This window comes from Mesitornis unicolor, unplaced genomic scaffold, assembly GCF_000695765.1.
Source record: "Mesitornis unicolor isolate BGI_N332 unplaced genomic scaffold, ASM69576v1 scaffold2731, whole genome shotgun sequence".
Lineage (NCBI taxonomy): Eukaryota > Metazoa > Chordata > Aves > Mesitornithiformes > Mesitornithidae > Mesitornis > Mesitornis unicolor.
In genome coordinates, this window is record NW_010162954.1 from 22,689 (window position 1) to 38,097 (window position 15,409).

Consider the following 15,409-nt stretch of genomic DNA (forward strand, 5'->3'; position numbering starts at 1 on the left):
TAGGGAAAGGAGCATTTTGAACTGGAAAACAAAGTGGTGCCTAGCAAGAAAGTTTGAATAAAAACCTACCTCTTTCCCCCATGTGTTTTGAAAGCATTTTAACCTAACTCCTTGGCCCAGGGGCAGCCCCCGGAGAAGACGGGTGTGAAGAAGAGGCATATCTGGTCATCAAAAGCAGCTCTGAGGTACCAGACAGGTAACATTTGTGGGAGCCTCACTCAGGCTTTTCCCTCACCCAGAGCCCATTCAAATGTTCCTCGTGGTTGAAGGAGGCTTTGGGTCTGACCTCTAACAGAGCTGGGTTTTGCAGCTTCTAACCAAAAGGGTTTGCAGCTTCTTTTTCTTAACCATTAACAGCAGCCATAAGGATAAGTGTATGTTGCCGTGCTGTAATAAATATTGCCCTTTTCTTCTGAGAGATGTCCCCCATGTCTTAAACCCCTGTGCAGTATCTGTGGCTTGTTCTAGAAAAATACACAGCTTTGATGCAACGTTACAGAACAATTAATGTTATCTTGGAATAGAAAACTTTGGCATCTATTTAATCCTTTATTCGTTTTTTGATCTGGGACTATAATTCAGTATTTTAACTTCTATATAGGGGATTTGTTGCAAGTGTACATTGCTTGCTTTGTTCTTTTAGTGCCCTGGGAATGGGTTTATAAGAAAAAGCAAATAAAAGCAAACTGTGTGTGCTTGAAGAACCTTCATCTGCCTGTACTGCTCCCATTAATCTGGGGTGCATGGAGGCTGGTGGCCTGAATTCAGGCTGGAAAATAAACTTGTGTGTATTGCTAGCAACGCTTTGGATGTGAACAAAGTCAGAAAACTGCTCAGACTGAAATCCATGGACGTGTTTCCAGGGAAAAGCTGGGCCACACCAAGTATAGAGAGTGACTCATGAACATCTGTGGAAACTTCACACTTCCACCGTCACATCGTCAAAACAGCAAAATTTAGCTAGACTGTGTTCTCCCACAAATGTCCTACGATTGTAAATATAACAAATTATTTAGAAACCTTGTTCGTGTAATTCAGCCCCCACAAAGGCTGTCCGTCACAGAAAAGCAAGAAAAAGATGTTTTCAGCAAGTAGAGGTCAGCAGAAATATGCTTTTACTGTTATTTCACCTTTCAGGTGCATTGCAGTTTGAAAATACTTTGCATACCTGTGACCCAAGTATGACTCAAGACACAGGAATTAGACTGCCAGAGTTTCCATTAATAGTTTCTGCTGTTGGAAGATGAATTATCAGTGACACTTTTCATAGGAAAAGCTCTAAACTCGGCCATTAGGGTAGAGTTTGTTATACTGACCTCATTAAGAATTTTTGTCCAAGACCATAAACATTGAAGAATAGTATGATAAGCATTAAAGTCTTCATCCCCCAAAATATATGCTTAATTTTGTGCTTAACTTACCTATATCATATACAACTGCCTCAAGGGAGGTTGTAGAGAGGTGGGTGCTGGTCTCTTCTCCCAGGTGATGGGGGATAGAACAAGGAGAAACGGCACCAAGCTGTGCCAAGGGAGGTTCAGGTTAGAGATAAGGAGGAAGTTCTTTACTGAGAGGGTCATCAGAAGCTGGACCAGGCTGCCCAGGGAGGTGGTGGAGGCACCATCCCTGGATGTGTTTAAAGAGCGGGTAGACGAGGTACTTAAGGATATGGTTTAGGGGGTAGACAGGAACGGTTGGACGTGATGATCTCAGAGGGCTTTTCCAACTGAGCGATTCTGTGATCATTAACTTCACAGATTTGCATTTTCTTTGTTAGCTGTGTCTTTAAGTATTTTGCTTAAACAAGACCTAAATTCTGCATCTACCCTGAGATGGCCCAGAAAAAAAGAAACAGGGAATTAAAAATCCTAAAATGAAATCTGTCTTATTACATCTGCTATCCCTTGACTTGGGCGAACTCTGGCCATACTAAGGCCAAGATGTGCGGTGTGATTTTGACCCTCCAAACTGACCAGCATAATTTTAAAACGTATTGGGTGACAGAGCACTGGCCCAGGCTGCCCAGAGAGGTTGTGGAGTCTCCTTCTCTGCAGACATTCAAAACCCGCCTGGACGCCTTCCTGTGTAACCTCATCTGGGTGTTCCTGCTCCGGCAGGGGGATTGGACTGGATGAGCTTTGGAGGTCCCTTCCAATCCCTAACGGTCTGGGATTCTGTGATTCTGTGATTCTGTATTTCAGTGTCTGTTCTTGCTGCCGAATGCAATAATAACTTGGTATGTGCTGCGTTACTGAAAATCTTACTGATGGTGTACGTTTTGATGGAGAATGCACAACTTAAAGAAATCAGTTACACTGGAAGTGTGATGAGGTCTTCATATTTATTATAGTGATGTTCTTCTGTTGGCTTTGGTGGTGCAAGGTCAAGCACCACATGCAAAGCTACAGATACCAACAGCAACGACAGAAAATCCTGGCACTAAAAGTGTTATTTGTATAGAGAAAACTCTGTGTTAACTCGCCGTCAGTGCTGCCTTGAGCTCCTCTTGTCTTCTCTGACCTGCTGTGTCTCTGTTTCTCCCCAGACAAACATTTTGAAGTGTAAGAGAGGCTAGCGTATTAAAAAGTGACAAAGCTCCTGGAGCTAAACCACATTTGGAATCATAAAAAGTAAATAGTCAGGGTCCATTCTGCCTCCAAATGTCAAGGAGGCTGTCAGACTGCACAAGGCTGATATTTCTCCATTTCTAGATCTGAGTATCACTGTGCAGGAGGAGTTAGACAAGCACAGACCAGCAGAAATCGAAAAGGGTTATAGGTATGGCTCTTGAAAATATAAGTGAAGAGGAAACATTATACTTCTTTTTTTTCTTTCCATTTGAAAAACTGAACATATTCCTAAACTGATGAAAAATATTCTTTAAATAAAGCAATAATTTGTCTGCTATGCCTCCAGAAAAACAGCACAGAATGATTTCCTAAATGCATCCTTATTAGATACAAAAGCTATAAAGACAATCTGTGCTTATCTGACAATCTTTATTTAGACCAGACGAAAATAAAGTAAATGAATAATTTAGGCAATAAAGATGAACAAAAGTGTTTTCCTTGCCCTGCTCATACATATATCTTCCACTTATGGAATTAATATATTTCTAAGAATGTCTGTTTTTTTCATGAAGAACAGCTATTGTTACAGCAGAGATAACCAAGAAGATGGGGTTTTTTGACCAGAGTTTCAGTGGAAAATGCTGTATCAGTAGGGCACAGCCATCGTGAGGCTGAAACTGCTTTCAGAGCTGGGCTGGTGTCCTTGCATGGAGATTTCAGGTTGAGTTGATGCTGGCTTGAGAAGGGAGCTCAGCAGCTTCTTCACGTAGGGATGTCAGGATAGATAATCTTCAAAGTATAACTGGTAAATTCCAATTTCAAGAGATGAGGTTGTGACTGAAGTAATTCTCAAGTGTTTCCCCCTTCTGGCTTCACAGGACAGGTGATGTCTAACAGTGTTGATCCCTGAGCTGGGATACAGTCGTCTATCAAGCTGCTAGAAGCATAATTGGAAATAACGGGCACTGCGATAGAGCCATTTAACATAGCTAATAGCAAATCCATTTCAAAATGGAAAACTCACTAGAATACTGTTTAAAATACAAATATAATTAAGTCTGAGTCCAAGCCCTGTCTTTTTTAGGTCTTGGAATTAATTAATTTGATCCAGCCATCTTATTAATGACTTGTTCCTAAGCTGAATACCTATTCATGATTGCAAATCACACACAAAATCATGGTTGGATATGGGCCAGAAAGAGAGAAATGTCCGTAAGTCAGCTTCTTCCCTGCGCCTCTAAGCCTAATGCTTGATTTTCGGTCATTCTGTAACATAAATACTCCAGCTGCATTCTGTTGCTAAGTTGCTACATACATAGAATGTGGATTTAAATGTCGTTCAAAGCTACAGTTGAATCTCCTGTATTCTATAATGATTACTTTTTCAACCAGTTAAATAAGTGACCGGATAACTAGGTCATTTCCAGTTGAATCTATAAGGTATGAACTATTTTGATTATTCATGCTATCTAATTTCTGTAGCTTTCTTCAAACTAGCATCAAGAATACAAAACCATTAAGATTGTCTTACTGATTGTGTGGCAATTTTCATTATTCTATGCGAGATTTCTTAAAAATTAATATATATATAAGTAATACTTATAAAATAAGTAGAGTCTTATAAAAGTAGAGTCTTTCTGAATGCCATAATCAGTTTCTTTTCCTGCATGTTTTTCAAAAATGGGTTGTCCTGGTTATCTCTAGTAGCTTTAAGAAGGGGACACACACACACGCTCCAAGGGAATAATTTATCTAAAATTAAATGGCAACTTTAAGTGGACTGTGTTGTTTTTGAGTAACCTGGAGTTAATCAGATTGAGCCACATTGAAAAGATTGCCCTCATCATCTCTGTACATTACAGATAGATATTTTAGTCTAATACGTTCTCTTTATCCCTTTATTGATGCTGGAATTCATATGCATGTAGAAAAATATTAATATCCCTAAAGTGTTAATACTCAAATATTATCCCTATAAATAGAAAAAAATGCTTTAATTTAAAAGCCAAATCAAAGGACTTCTCTTGTGGAAAAGAGCACAGATTCCATACATCAAAGCTACTACAAACAATAGGCTTGATGACTCCAAGAAAATAATCCCTGCACATTGCTGCACAGATGGAAACATCTAAAGGTCAATGTTTTGTTATGGAGAATCCCACTGCTCCGTTCCTGGTTTGGGACGCTCACTGGAGAAAGAGGGGCCAACAGTGAAAGGAATGCTTTTCATTAATTTTCAGACAAGTGTTGAAGAAAAAGACTTGATTTTTCTTACCAAGTCTTTACGCGATTTGGTAAGTTCATGAAGTGGCAGCTTAAGTTGGTTCACTTTCGGAGAAAGCCAGTTAGGACCTTGGCTACTAATTTATATAAGTAACAGTAAAAACAAATAATCCTGGATACTATTGAATGGATGGTAAAGATCCTAATGATTTCACTTGAAATTTTGTAAGGCTTGAGAACATTGACAAAGGACAGCATATTGTTAACAATGTATTGCACTGTTTATGTCAAAGATACCTATATGGCATATCGTAGATAGCTCCTGCCTGCTCTTTGAGCCTCATCTTGCCTTTGTTGAAAACTCCCATTAAATTGAGTGTTTCCTAATATTGGCCTGTTAATCTGATGCCTTCACAAACAATGCAAATAATTCATCCTTGAAAAATAAAGAGCAGTTGGGCATGTTTAACTGAGATCCATATGAACATTTCTGAGTCTATTATTAGGCTTCAGTTTCTCTCAAAACAGTTAATACACACAAATATACACAGGCAATTTTTTTCCAGCCTGTAAATACCCATCTTTCGGCTCGAGAAAACCTCCCTGAAATCCACAGGCAAGAATATTGCAATTAGTGATACTTCACTTTGAATAAAACCCAATCCACTTCTTGTACATACTCAGGCAGGTAAACGTCACTCCAGGTAACTTCAGGTCTGATGGGTAGCTGTCAGCCTCAAAACCAGTGCTTTTCCAGTTCTGTTTTATTAGTAAATCCAAACTGTACTTGTAGATTGCCCCATAGCCTTGCTAGGTATGGTATAAACATTGAATTAAATCATATTTTATGAACCATGTGAAAACAGCTTGCTTTTACGTTCAGCCTAAACCTGACATGGGTACTTCTGGGTGGCTTTTGAGTGCCTGGGGATGGTGAAACTGTTCACAGAGCAAATTATACCGAAGTGTGAAAGAGTTTGCAGGACTGCACTGTGAGATTGATTTCCAAATCTGTCTGGAGGACTGAACATGTTAAAGAAAGGCAGGCAGCTCCTAGCTCTGCAGTTTACTCCAGTACAGATCTGTCAGAGCCTGAGACTTCTTTCAGTCAGAGTATGATGGAAGATGAAATGCTCTGTAAGGAAATGTAATTAAAACAATCAGCCAACGAAACAAAAACCCTCTGAGCTGCTCCTTCCTCTGCCTTTCCTTATACATCCTGTCTCGCCTCTCTTTTGGATAATTAGATTGAAAGCTTTTCGAAATGAGGATCTGTCTGCATTTTGTCTCTTGTGTAAGACTAAGATCACTGTCGGTACTTTAGAAAATACATTAATGTTCAGCATTTGGCTTTACTGCCTCTGATGGGGACATTTGGCACTGGATTTGTGTGAGAACCTTCCTAATGATGAACAAAGAAAAACTAATGGGAATTGATTGCAATTGTGGGATTTTAGGTTGTTATGAGCTAAGGAGGAGAAAAGGAGGCTGAGTGGAGACCTTATTGCTCTCTACAACTACTGGAAAGGAGGGTGTAAGAAGGTGGGAGTTGATCCCTTCTCACAAGTAACAAGTGATAGGATAAGGGGTAATGGCCTCAAGTTACACCAGGGGAGGTTTAGGTTGGATACGAGGAGGAATTTCTTTACTGAAAGGGTTGTCAAGCACTGGAATGGGCTGTCCAGATGGTTGAGTCCCCATCCCTGGAGGTGTTTAAAAGACAAAGAGATGCTGTGCTTAGGGACATGGTCTAGTGACAGCCTTAGGACTGGATCAATGGTTGGACTGGAGGGGTGGCCTGTGGTTTGGAAGTGTGGTTTGGGCTGCATGGATGGTGCTTGGCCCGTCTCTGTCACAGCCTGATATAAAAGTTACAGCAAAGTCCCACACTTGACTGCAGGGAAAATCTGGCCTCTACCCAAGATCAGAAGTCACAGGGCCATGGTAGTATAAAGCCTAGCTTAACCTGACAAGAACCTGAGCTAAATAATAAATATGACCCTGGTTTCCACCTCTGCCCTACGCAGAATTCCCAGTTCCAGCTGGTGCTGACTTCAAGGTCTCTAAATTGTGCTCTGTTGAACAATTTAGATGCTCACAAAGTGCCTCTCTGTGCTTTTGTTCACCTCCAGTGCAACACCAAGAGTGGCTCTTCCCCACCTCACCATGGTATTTTAAGGAAAAACATCCTAAAGATTGCCAGGGACTGAAACACTCTGGTGGCTGGGGTCATTTTAGAGCAGAACATTTTTCTGATAATCATGAAATAGACTCTTTCAAGTATCTTATTTTCTAAAGGCAGAGCTCTGGGCTGTAGTTTGGTGAATTTCTAGCTAACTACTGAAGTAATGGCAGCTGCTTTTCTTTCTTCAAGGTTTTGAAACTTAGAGACATAGTCCCTTTATCCAAAATTGCTCTTTTTGTGCTTAGTCATTCCCTCTGCGGAGCTGGGCTGTCCGATCCCCCAGATCTCTGCACCAGATGTTATTGTGCAACGCGAGGCACTGGGATTGAAGTTTCCAGAACAGATTTTAATTAGAAACATAACTTCATACAGTAGCTTGGAAGGGAGTACAGGGGGAGAAAAAAAAATCAAAACAAGAGATGAAAATGCCAAAAAAGAGAGAAAAATAATAGGGCGTTTTGCTGGCTTTTTGTACTGTAAAGCACTTGACAGGAAATACTGTGCATATCAGTGAAAAAAATGAAGAATATAGCAAGCAGTAATGACTATCTGAAACCCTCAAGAAGCCAGATCCTCAGCTGGTGTAAATCAGAGTTGCTTCATTGATTTTTATGAGAGCTGCCATCTCTCATTGACTTCAGCGATGCTGTGCTCATTTATACCAGCTGAGGACTCCAGCCAGCTTGGCACAAGCAACGCCAAGAGACTTTGAATGCTTGTTTGTTTTGTGTTTGCTTTTTTTTAAAAAAAAAACAACAATAAATTAAATTTTAATCAATCTTTTGTTTTGTAGATTGCCCTCCACTTGGTCTGGAGACATTAAAAATTACTGACTTCCAGCTCCATGCCTCTACAGCAAAGCGGTATGGCCTCGGGGCCCACAGAGGAAGGCTCAATATTCAGGTAACATCAATTTTTCCCCTAAGTGGGAGAATGGCTTAAGGTTGCGCTGTTGTATAAAGAGGACCAATGGATGCTTATTGGTTCTGACTACTTTGTCAGCTCATGTAATTCAAATGAAGGGGAAACGCTGGAATTAGAGGAGTGAGTAAGGTTGATGGATAACCTTTACATTCGTGAGGCTTTGCTGGGGAAAGAAAAAAACCTTCAAACTTCATGTGCTGAGGATGCAAATCCAACCAGACCTCCGTGAGCAAGCAAAGGTGAAGGCAGCCCCAAAATGCTCCCTCCCCAGCAGCAAGGAATCATCCCAGCTCCCTTCACCCTCAGCCTGGAAGGAAGCTCCCACAGCACATTGCTTTTTTGTTATTTGCATGTGGTTAATGGCAATAGTTAATTAATTGCAAGTGTGGTTTTAAGTGGCCTAAGGCAGCTTCTCAGAGACAACGCTTATGTTACCAAAAAAAGGCTTCAATTCAGAAGTCACTGGCATACAATCTGGTTCAGCTTCTTTTATTTAATGCTACAGATGTGCTTAGGCGCTTTGCGGAACCAAATGGTATTTTCCCGTTTCTTGTGTTTCTGTTTTCCACTGTGTTCGTGCTGTTTTCTGAATTAGTTTTTTTCCGGTGTAAAAATGTAACTTTTACATAATGAAGTACAAAGTTCAAGACTCAAAGTCATAAATAGGATACTAGCAACAAGCCAACAGTGAAAAATCTCTAAATTTTACTTCATTTATTAGCTATCTTTCATTATAAGACCTTCCATTAGATTTTTGTATTCTCTCCAGCTGAAGGGATTTGTTAGTTAATGAACTAAGGCTGGGATGAGGTACGATGAGCTCTAATCAGCAGGGCAATTTCAGGTGATATCCTGATTTATTTTCCCATTTCATTATTTGTTTAAATGAATTAATTTTGACTCAAAAGCTCAGTAAACCACTTTGCTCTGCAGCAAAGCCAGCTGGAGGTGGGGGGCAGGACCCCACAGGGGGGTGGAAATGGGCTCTTCCTTTCCCATTAGTGAGCAGGCAGGGAGGGCTGGGTGTGATGCAAAGACTCATCTGCAGCTTTTGTATTTAAATCCTTTTGAGATCTGAGTGAGGCAGTTTACTGCTTTTACTTAATATCCTCTGCTTGTCAAAAAAAACCCCTTATGAACACAAAATTGTATTTGCAGGTGAGTCCTATAGGAATGTTAAATTATTTTATTACAATTTTGTTTATACGGTACCATAAGATCCAGGACTGTGATACAACCTCTGACTTTTCTGTTGGTTGTGGTTCTGCATTTTTCATGCTGATGTTAAAATCCGATTTATTTAAACACAAGAATGGTTTAGGCTATGAGTTCATCTAGCCCAGTGTCTTGTCATCACCAGTAATACTGCATTAAAATAAATAGAGAAGTGTACGTGTCTCACCTATGAATGATGTTTCCCTTAAATATAGTCCAGAGCCTGCAGCAGAAGCCAAGGGTCAGTCTCTTCTCTGCAGTGACTTCTCTGGCTTACTTTTCTTGTTTAAATTTAGCCCTTTTTCTCTGCTACATCTTTACATCTAATAACGATTTCCAGTAATCCTTGAATCAATCTTTAACTGAAAGCTTATCTGTATGCTATAGATACAGTAATTCCCTAAACCCCTTGACCACTCAGGGTTACCACTATGATTGACAGTGATAAAAGTATAGGTCTGCATTTATTTTCAGTTTAGGTACTGCTTCCCTTCGGATTAGTTCAAAATTAATAGCACTTTAAAATTGTTTTCAAAGCCATTTAGAATTAGCAGATCTCTTCCCTGTCACTTGGGTCTCGGTGGTTAATTTCACTTTGCATTAAGACTTTGGAATTTCAGTAGTATTTAAAGGATATGTGCTCAATAACCAAGGATAGGTACTACAGGGGAGTGATGTGTCCGGTGGGTAATGAGGTCCCTGGTGATTTCTGTTTGCTGCTCAAAAGGGCAGGTTGTGGCATGCTGGGGAAAGGCAAAAGTCACTGGAATTTAAGCAGCTGTGTTTTCATGCTGGTTAATTCTGTTTATCAAGAAAAACACTTGGCCCACATCAGAGAAACTCTGAGAGGCTGATGTGCTGCTCGGCTTTCACCAAAGCACAGTGCTAAATGCATGGCGATGAGAAGTTTTATGGGGTGCTGTCCCTGTGGCGTGGCCTGGGTATCACCACGGTGCCATCACAATATTCGTGTGGCCATTGCTTTCCTCTCCCAAATAAAACAAAATCTACTCTCTGCTCAACTTCATCATCTGATGCAAACGGTGCCTTCACAATATTCGTGTGGCCATTGCTTCCTCCCCCAAATAAAACAAAATCCACTCTCTGCTCAACTTCATCATCTGATGCAAAGTCAGCTGAGCAGCTTAGGGCTCACCCCAGGTAACTGGCACTGCCTCAGTTCATGCAGAATTCACTGAATAATGAACTTTTTCAAAGGCTTCTGAGGGATATTTTGTTCCGTTTAGATTATTTGAAGGGTATAAAATTAATCAGTTGGTGCATGCTTTATTTTGAAGAAGGACAGGTTTGGCAGGACTGGGTTCTGCTTCTCTTGTCGCCTTGCAATATGTGGGACCAGTTTTTCCTGTAGGGATGTGGTGATTGAGCTGGGACCTGCGAGCAGGAGCTACTGGGGTTGTAGAGCATCACGTATTGGAGATCTGACCTACAACTGCAATAGAGGCACACCCAACAGTGATTTAACTTCCTCAGGAAAAATCATGGCATAAAATAATATTGAGTGAGGCACTTTGCCTTCAGGGGTAAAAGTCATTAGTATTTGTCACTTGGAAAATAATTAGGAGTGGTTAAAAACCTGAAATAATTAGTGAAATTATGGTGGTTTTTTCCCTTTCTTCATTTTCCTGGTTGGAGAAATCCAAATAACAATGGTTATTTAAAATAAAAAATAACTAAGCGATGCAGTCATGTGTACACACATAAGCAGGAAGTATTGCTTTTTGTCTTCTCAGTTCTTTGTTTCACGAGTTCCTTTTATAAAGCTCCGTTATCAAAACATGAGCAAAGGACAAAATTATTGAAGTTCTGCCTTCAGCCCTTGCGCTTTAATTCTTCTCCTTTTTCCTACTGGCAGCGGTTGCTATAAATACCTGTGATGAGTAATCCTTTTTACGTTTTTCCTTCCAAACTTCCTATGCTAAAATAATGTTTGTGATCACCCCAGTGGGAAAGGAGAAGAATTTAAGCTGAAGTGGTTTGATATTGGGTATATTTTTACTGCTGCTCTAGCTGGCTTGTGGCAGAAGACTGAAATGTCTTTCTTCATTTGAATATATTTAGGCAGTAATATCTTTCTGCTCATTATAAAATAAGGCTTTTGGAACAGTCATAATGTGAGCAAGTGTTTATTCTGTCTTGTGTCTAGCTCAGAAGAGGAAAATGAATTAAAATCAGGAGTCATATAATTTATAAAGGAATTGTAACCTTTTGATTTCCCTTCATCTCAGCTTCTGGGTGCATAATGGGCAGTTGATTTGTTTTATTTGAATTACAATTTTCAGCATTCACATTTATCGATAACTTATTCAGAAGCAACAGGAAAAAGTCCCTTTTTCTATATCAAAAAGGTATTTTTTCATAAGACACTGCACATTGAGAAATGTTTTTGCATTTGGCTGCAAGTCAAATAGAAGATGGGGTAGACTTTGAGTAGACTTGAAAATTCAGTGAAGGAAAGAAGAGTTTGCTTAAGACCTAGTCCTTACTTCCAGTTTCCATTAGCTCCTTCCCTCTCTTATGAAAATAATGTAAATTTTTAAAATGTATAGCTTAAAGTTATGTGTGCCTTACCTTGAATTCATTATCTCCATTAATTCAACATACAATTTTTGAATTTCAGTAAACATTGTACTGAGAAAAAGTATCTTGGTCTATAATCTTTGATGCAATACGTGATGATAATTTTTCTCATCTTTCAGGAACAAAAATTTCCCGAAGAATTATAATAGAAATTTTAACTACTAAATATTTGTTTGAGTCTATAAGGTGTTTTTTGTAGAAACAATATTTTGATGTGGTTATAGGGCAAATTCAAAGCTTCAAGTGACTTAAGAAAAAACACTTAACTTGAAGCTTGAAAAGAGAAGTTTCAACATAAATTTATTGGAATTCTTTTCCTTTGAAAATGTTTGCAATAATAACTTTTTAGTGATTAAACTCCTCTTTCAAGTAGTCCTCCGTGTCAGTTATACACAAACACCTGCTTCTTTTTTGTCTGGTAAAAATAATCATTTAGCTTCAGAGAAGCTGATGTTAGGAAACAAGAGAGCAGGAAGAAGTAGCAGCGGCACAGATTCTTTTGTTCTTTTATGCCCTCTTTGCCCCTTTTTAAAGCCATAGTATTTATGCTGTGTAACTGTGAACGTGTCCTCTAAATTCTCCGTATTTGATATACAACTTATCACATATTTATATAAGTCCAGTTGAAACCATGGAGATTTGAGTATGTAGTTCAGCATTTTTTTGCAAACAAGCTCTTTTTTCTCACCTCTTCCCTCTGCTCACTGTAATGTGGAGGACAGTTTTACACCCTGATGAGCATCACACCATTGGGAAATATCCTCAGTCTGAGTAAGGACCAAGGGTCCCAGCTGAGGCAATGAGAGATATGGGTACTTGGGCTGCAGAAATTGGTGGAATTCCACCCATGCGAAGGGGATTAGCACGATGCTGGTTCAAGGTGCTCTGCAGATCTTAACGCTTCCTGGCAAGCCTTGGTTTTTAAACCCTAAGGGTATTTCAAATTCCATCTTACTTTAAAATGCATTGAAACCTTTTTCTTGAAAAAGGTTATAACTCAGGTCAGTGATATTTATATTCTCATTTTTCCCCATTGTTCAGTTCTCCTTGAAGCATTTATTTCCCACTGTTTAATAGAGTTTTTCTCTGTATCTTGTACTTTTGACTTTTATACCAACTTTAGTTTAAAACATCAGTGTTAATACATAGAAGTAAGTGGCTTAATATAAATTGGGTAGATGCAGGAAAACAGGTAATTTTTAAGCTGCCCTATCTCAGATTTGAATACCTGAGAAAATGAGAAGTTTTAGGAATTGAATCTGGGTCTCTGTTTGGCATCACTTCCTTCAGATACCACCAAATTAGCATTGGGAAAGGGCGTTAACAACTGCATCCTCACTTTGAGTTAGACCCACCCAGTGCCCATTTGGGTAGAAAATGTCTGTAAAAATGGAGGTAACCAGACCTGTCAATCTCTGCCATTGTAACCCAGCTCTGACTGTGATATCTCCTAATACACACCAACTGAAAATATACCATCAGACAGTAGTTGTATACAAGGGCTTTAAAGTCTGTCTCTAATATAAACTTACAAAGTTCTCCAAACTGATCATTGGGGAATATTTAAGGCTATCCTTGGGATTGCATGGATGGCAACGATAAACCCTCATTAAACACATGAAATACTGTAAAAATACATGTAGCCTCAGAGGACCATATGGAAAAGCTTCTGTGCTCTCTATGGCAGTAGCCAGCTTGGTGCCAAACATTTCCTGGACTTTAGTAATAAGATAAATATCTGAAGACCTCCGTTGCTATGTTTCTTTAAATGCTATTTCAGATGTATTTGTGATGCAGCTTATTCAAAATACCTCACAGCTATTTCTTTGAAACTGTTGAAAAGGCTGTTTGTGGTGGTTTTGCCAGCATAAATTGGGATATGGATTGGTACACAAGTTGGAGTACAGTTGGGAATTCCTGAATTTTTAACCTTTGACACCCTAGTATTGAAAGTTGTTAATTCTGGGACTGAAAATTGGTGGGAAATAGTAGTATTTTTTCCATATGCCCCACAATCTCCTTTGCTGCTTCTGGGGGAAAGGAGATTGCTCCATTATTTACATGGATTTCAGCTGGATTTTTAGGACTTTCATAACTCAAGACCATGTGGATAATTTGTTCTGGATAAAGGCTCCGTCAGGCCACAGGCACAGATAGAAGGACTGAACTGAAGCTTTCTAACTTAACTTTCTAACTTTCTGCTTTCTGACATAAATTTATATGTAATGGTTCTTAGTTTTTAAAAGGTCTTTGCAGAATTTTCCTTCCTGCTTTGAGTAAGAAAATATTTTGATCTCTCCATGTAGCTGCTGAGAATGGCTGGAGCCAAAGGAGGAAGTAGAATGAATGATGGCTTCATGTGTTGTTTCCTTTTTCCCATGAAAGACCTCCACTTTCTTGGCTCTGATTGATGAAGACAGTTTTGCCTTCTTTTCAGGCAGGTGTTAACGAAAATGATTTTTATGATGGTGCTTGGTGTGCAGGAAGAAATGACCCATATCAGTGGATTGAAGTAGATGCTCGAAGGCTCACAAAATTCACTGGAGTCATCACACAAGGAAGAAACTCCCTCTGGTCGTAAGTACATACTTGCTTTTCTCCATAAGATTCTGAGATTTCGGAGCAAGGAATTCACATTATGTTGTGTTTTGGTTCTTCGAGGAAAAAAAGAAAGAATGGAAATCCCATGTGACATCAAGTAATTGAATGGAGGAACAGTAAAAGGCAGAGCGATTATATATGATATGAAATATAAGTTTAAGGCTTTTCTGCAGTCATTATCTACATTTGGCAAAAGTATCAACAGGATTCCCTCAGATTATATGCCTTGGTACTCACCTTGTGTTAAACTTTCTTATTCTTTTCCAATACTCAACTTGATTAGTTTAGATACTAGGGGTTTTTTAGATATTAGTTTAGAATAACCACTCATCTCTGAGATTTCCTAATGTATAAGCAATCACCAAATAATTGGTAAAATCCCAAAACAACATGATTTTTTTGAATGAGTAGTTGAACCAGATTTTATATCTATGCTTTTTTTTGTTACTTTGTGTGGGTTTTGGTTATATTACATGTCGACCGAGACTGCAGTGTTTAGTAGCAGGCATGTTGTGTTGAGCTTATGGATACTAGGAAGATGCCATGCAGTTTAAACCTGCTTGCTAAAAAGCTTTTAGGAATGAGTCCCTACCACGAATAAGGTGACTGCATCCAGTCATGCATGTCCCAGGAGCTCAACCTTGGTCTGAGAGTGCTGCCCACTGATGCTGAAAGCATCTGTGAGCTTTCTGGTTACTGCTTGTGTTGCAGAACAAATACATGGCACTGGGAAATAGCTGGTTTGCCCAGACTTGTGTGCATTTGCCCATTTGTGACCTACTTTTGAGTGTAGGAGTCCAGGTAGGTCTATCATAGAGCCAGTGTGAATTAAGTGAGAATTGAACTAATACAGTGATCAGCTGGCATAAGCAGGAACTGGAGGTGATGGGTTTTTTTTTTCCTGATCTTTCCATTGTTTGTTCAGTGTCTGAATTTCTTGTTGAATCTCGCTGCATTATGTGAGCAAATAATCCCACTGGTGCTACTAGAACTCCTGACCAAGAAGATGCACAGGCTGAGATATATTCTGGTCAGATTTCTCACTTAAGAAAATGAATATGTCGTATAACAGAAGGTAAAATAGAAAAAT

At 39.4% G+C, this 15,409-nt stretch overlaps 1 long non-coding RNA gene across 1 annotated transcript in view; it reads left to right on the forward strand.

Moving 5' to 3' along the window:
- LOC104547900 overlaps positions 1-14,347 on the forward strand; it is a 32,682-nt gene extending 18,335 nt beyond the window's left edge. The window contains exons 2-3 of the long non-coding RNA XR_728197.1: positions 7,772-7,881; positions 14,156-14,347. This is a non-coding gene — a long non-coding RNA (uncharacterized LOC104547900). The remainder of the gene's footprint in view (positions 1-7,771; positions 7,882-14,155) is intronic.
- Positions 14,348-15,409: the final 1,062 nt, after the last annotated feature.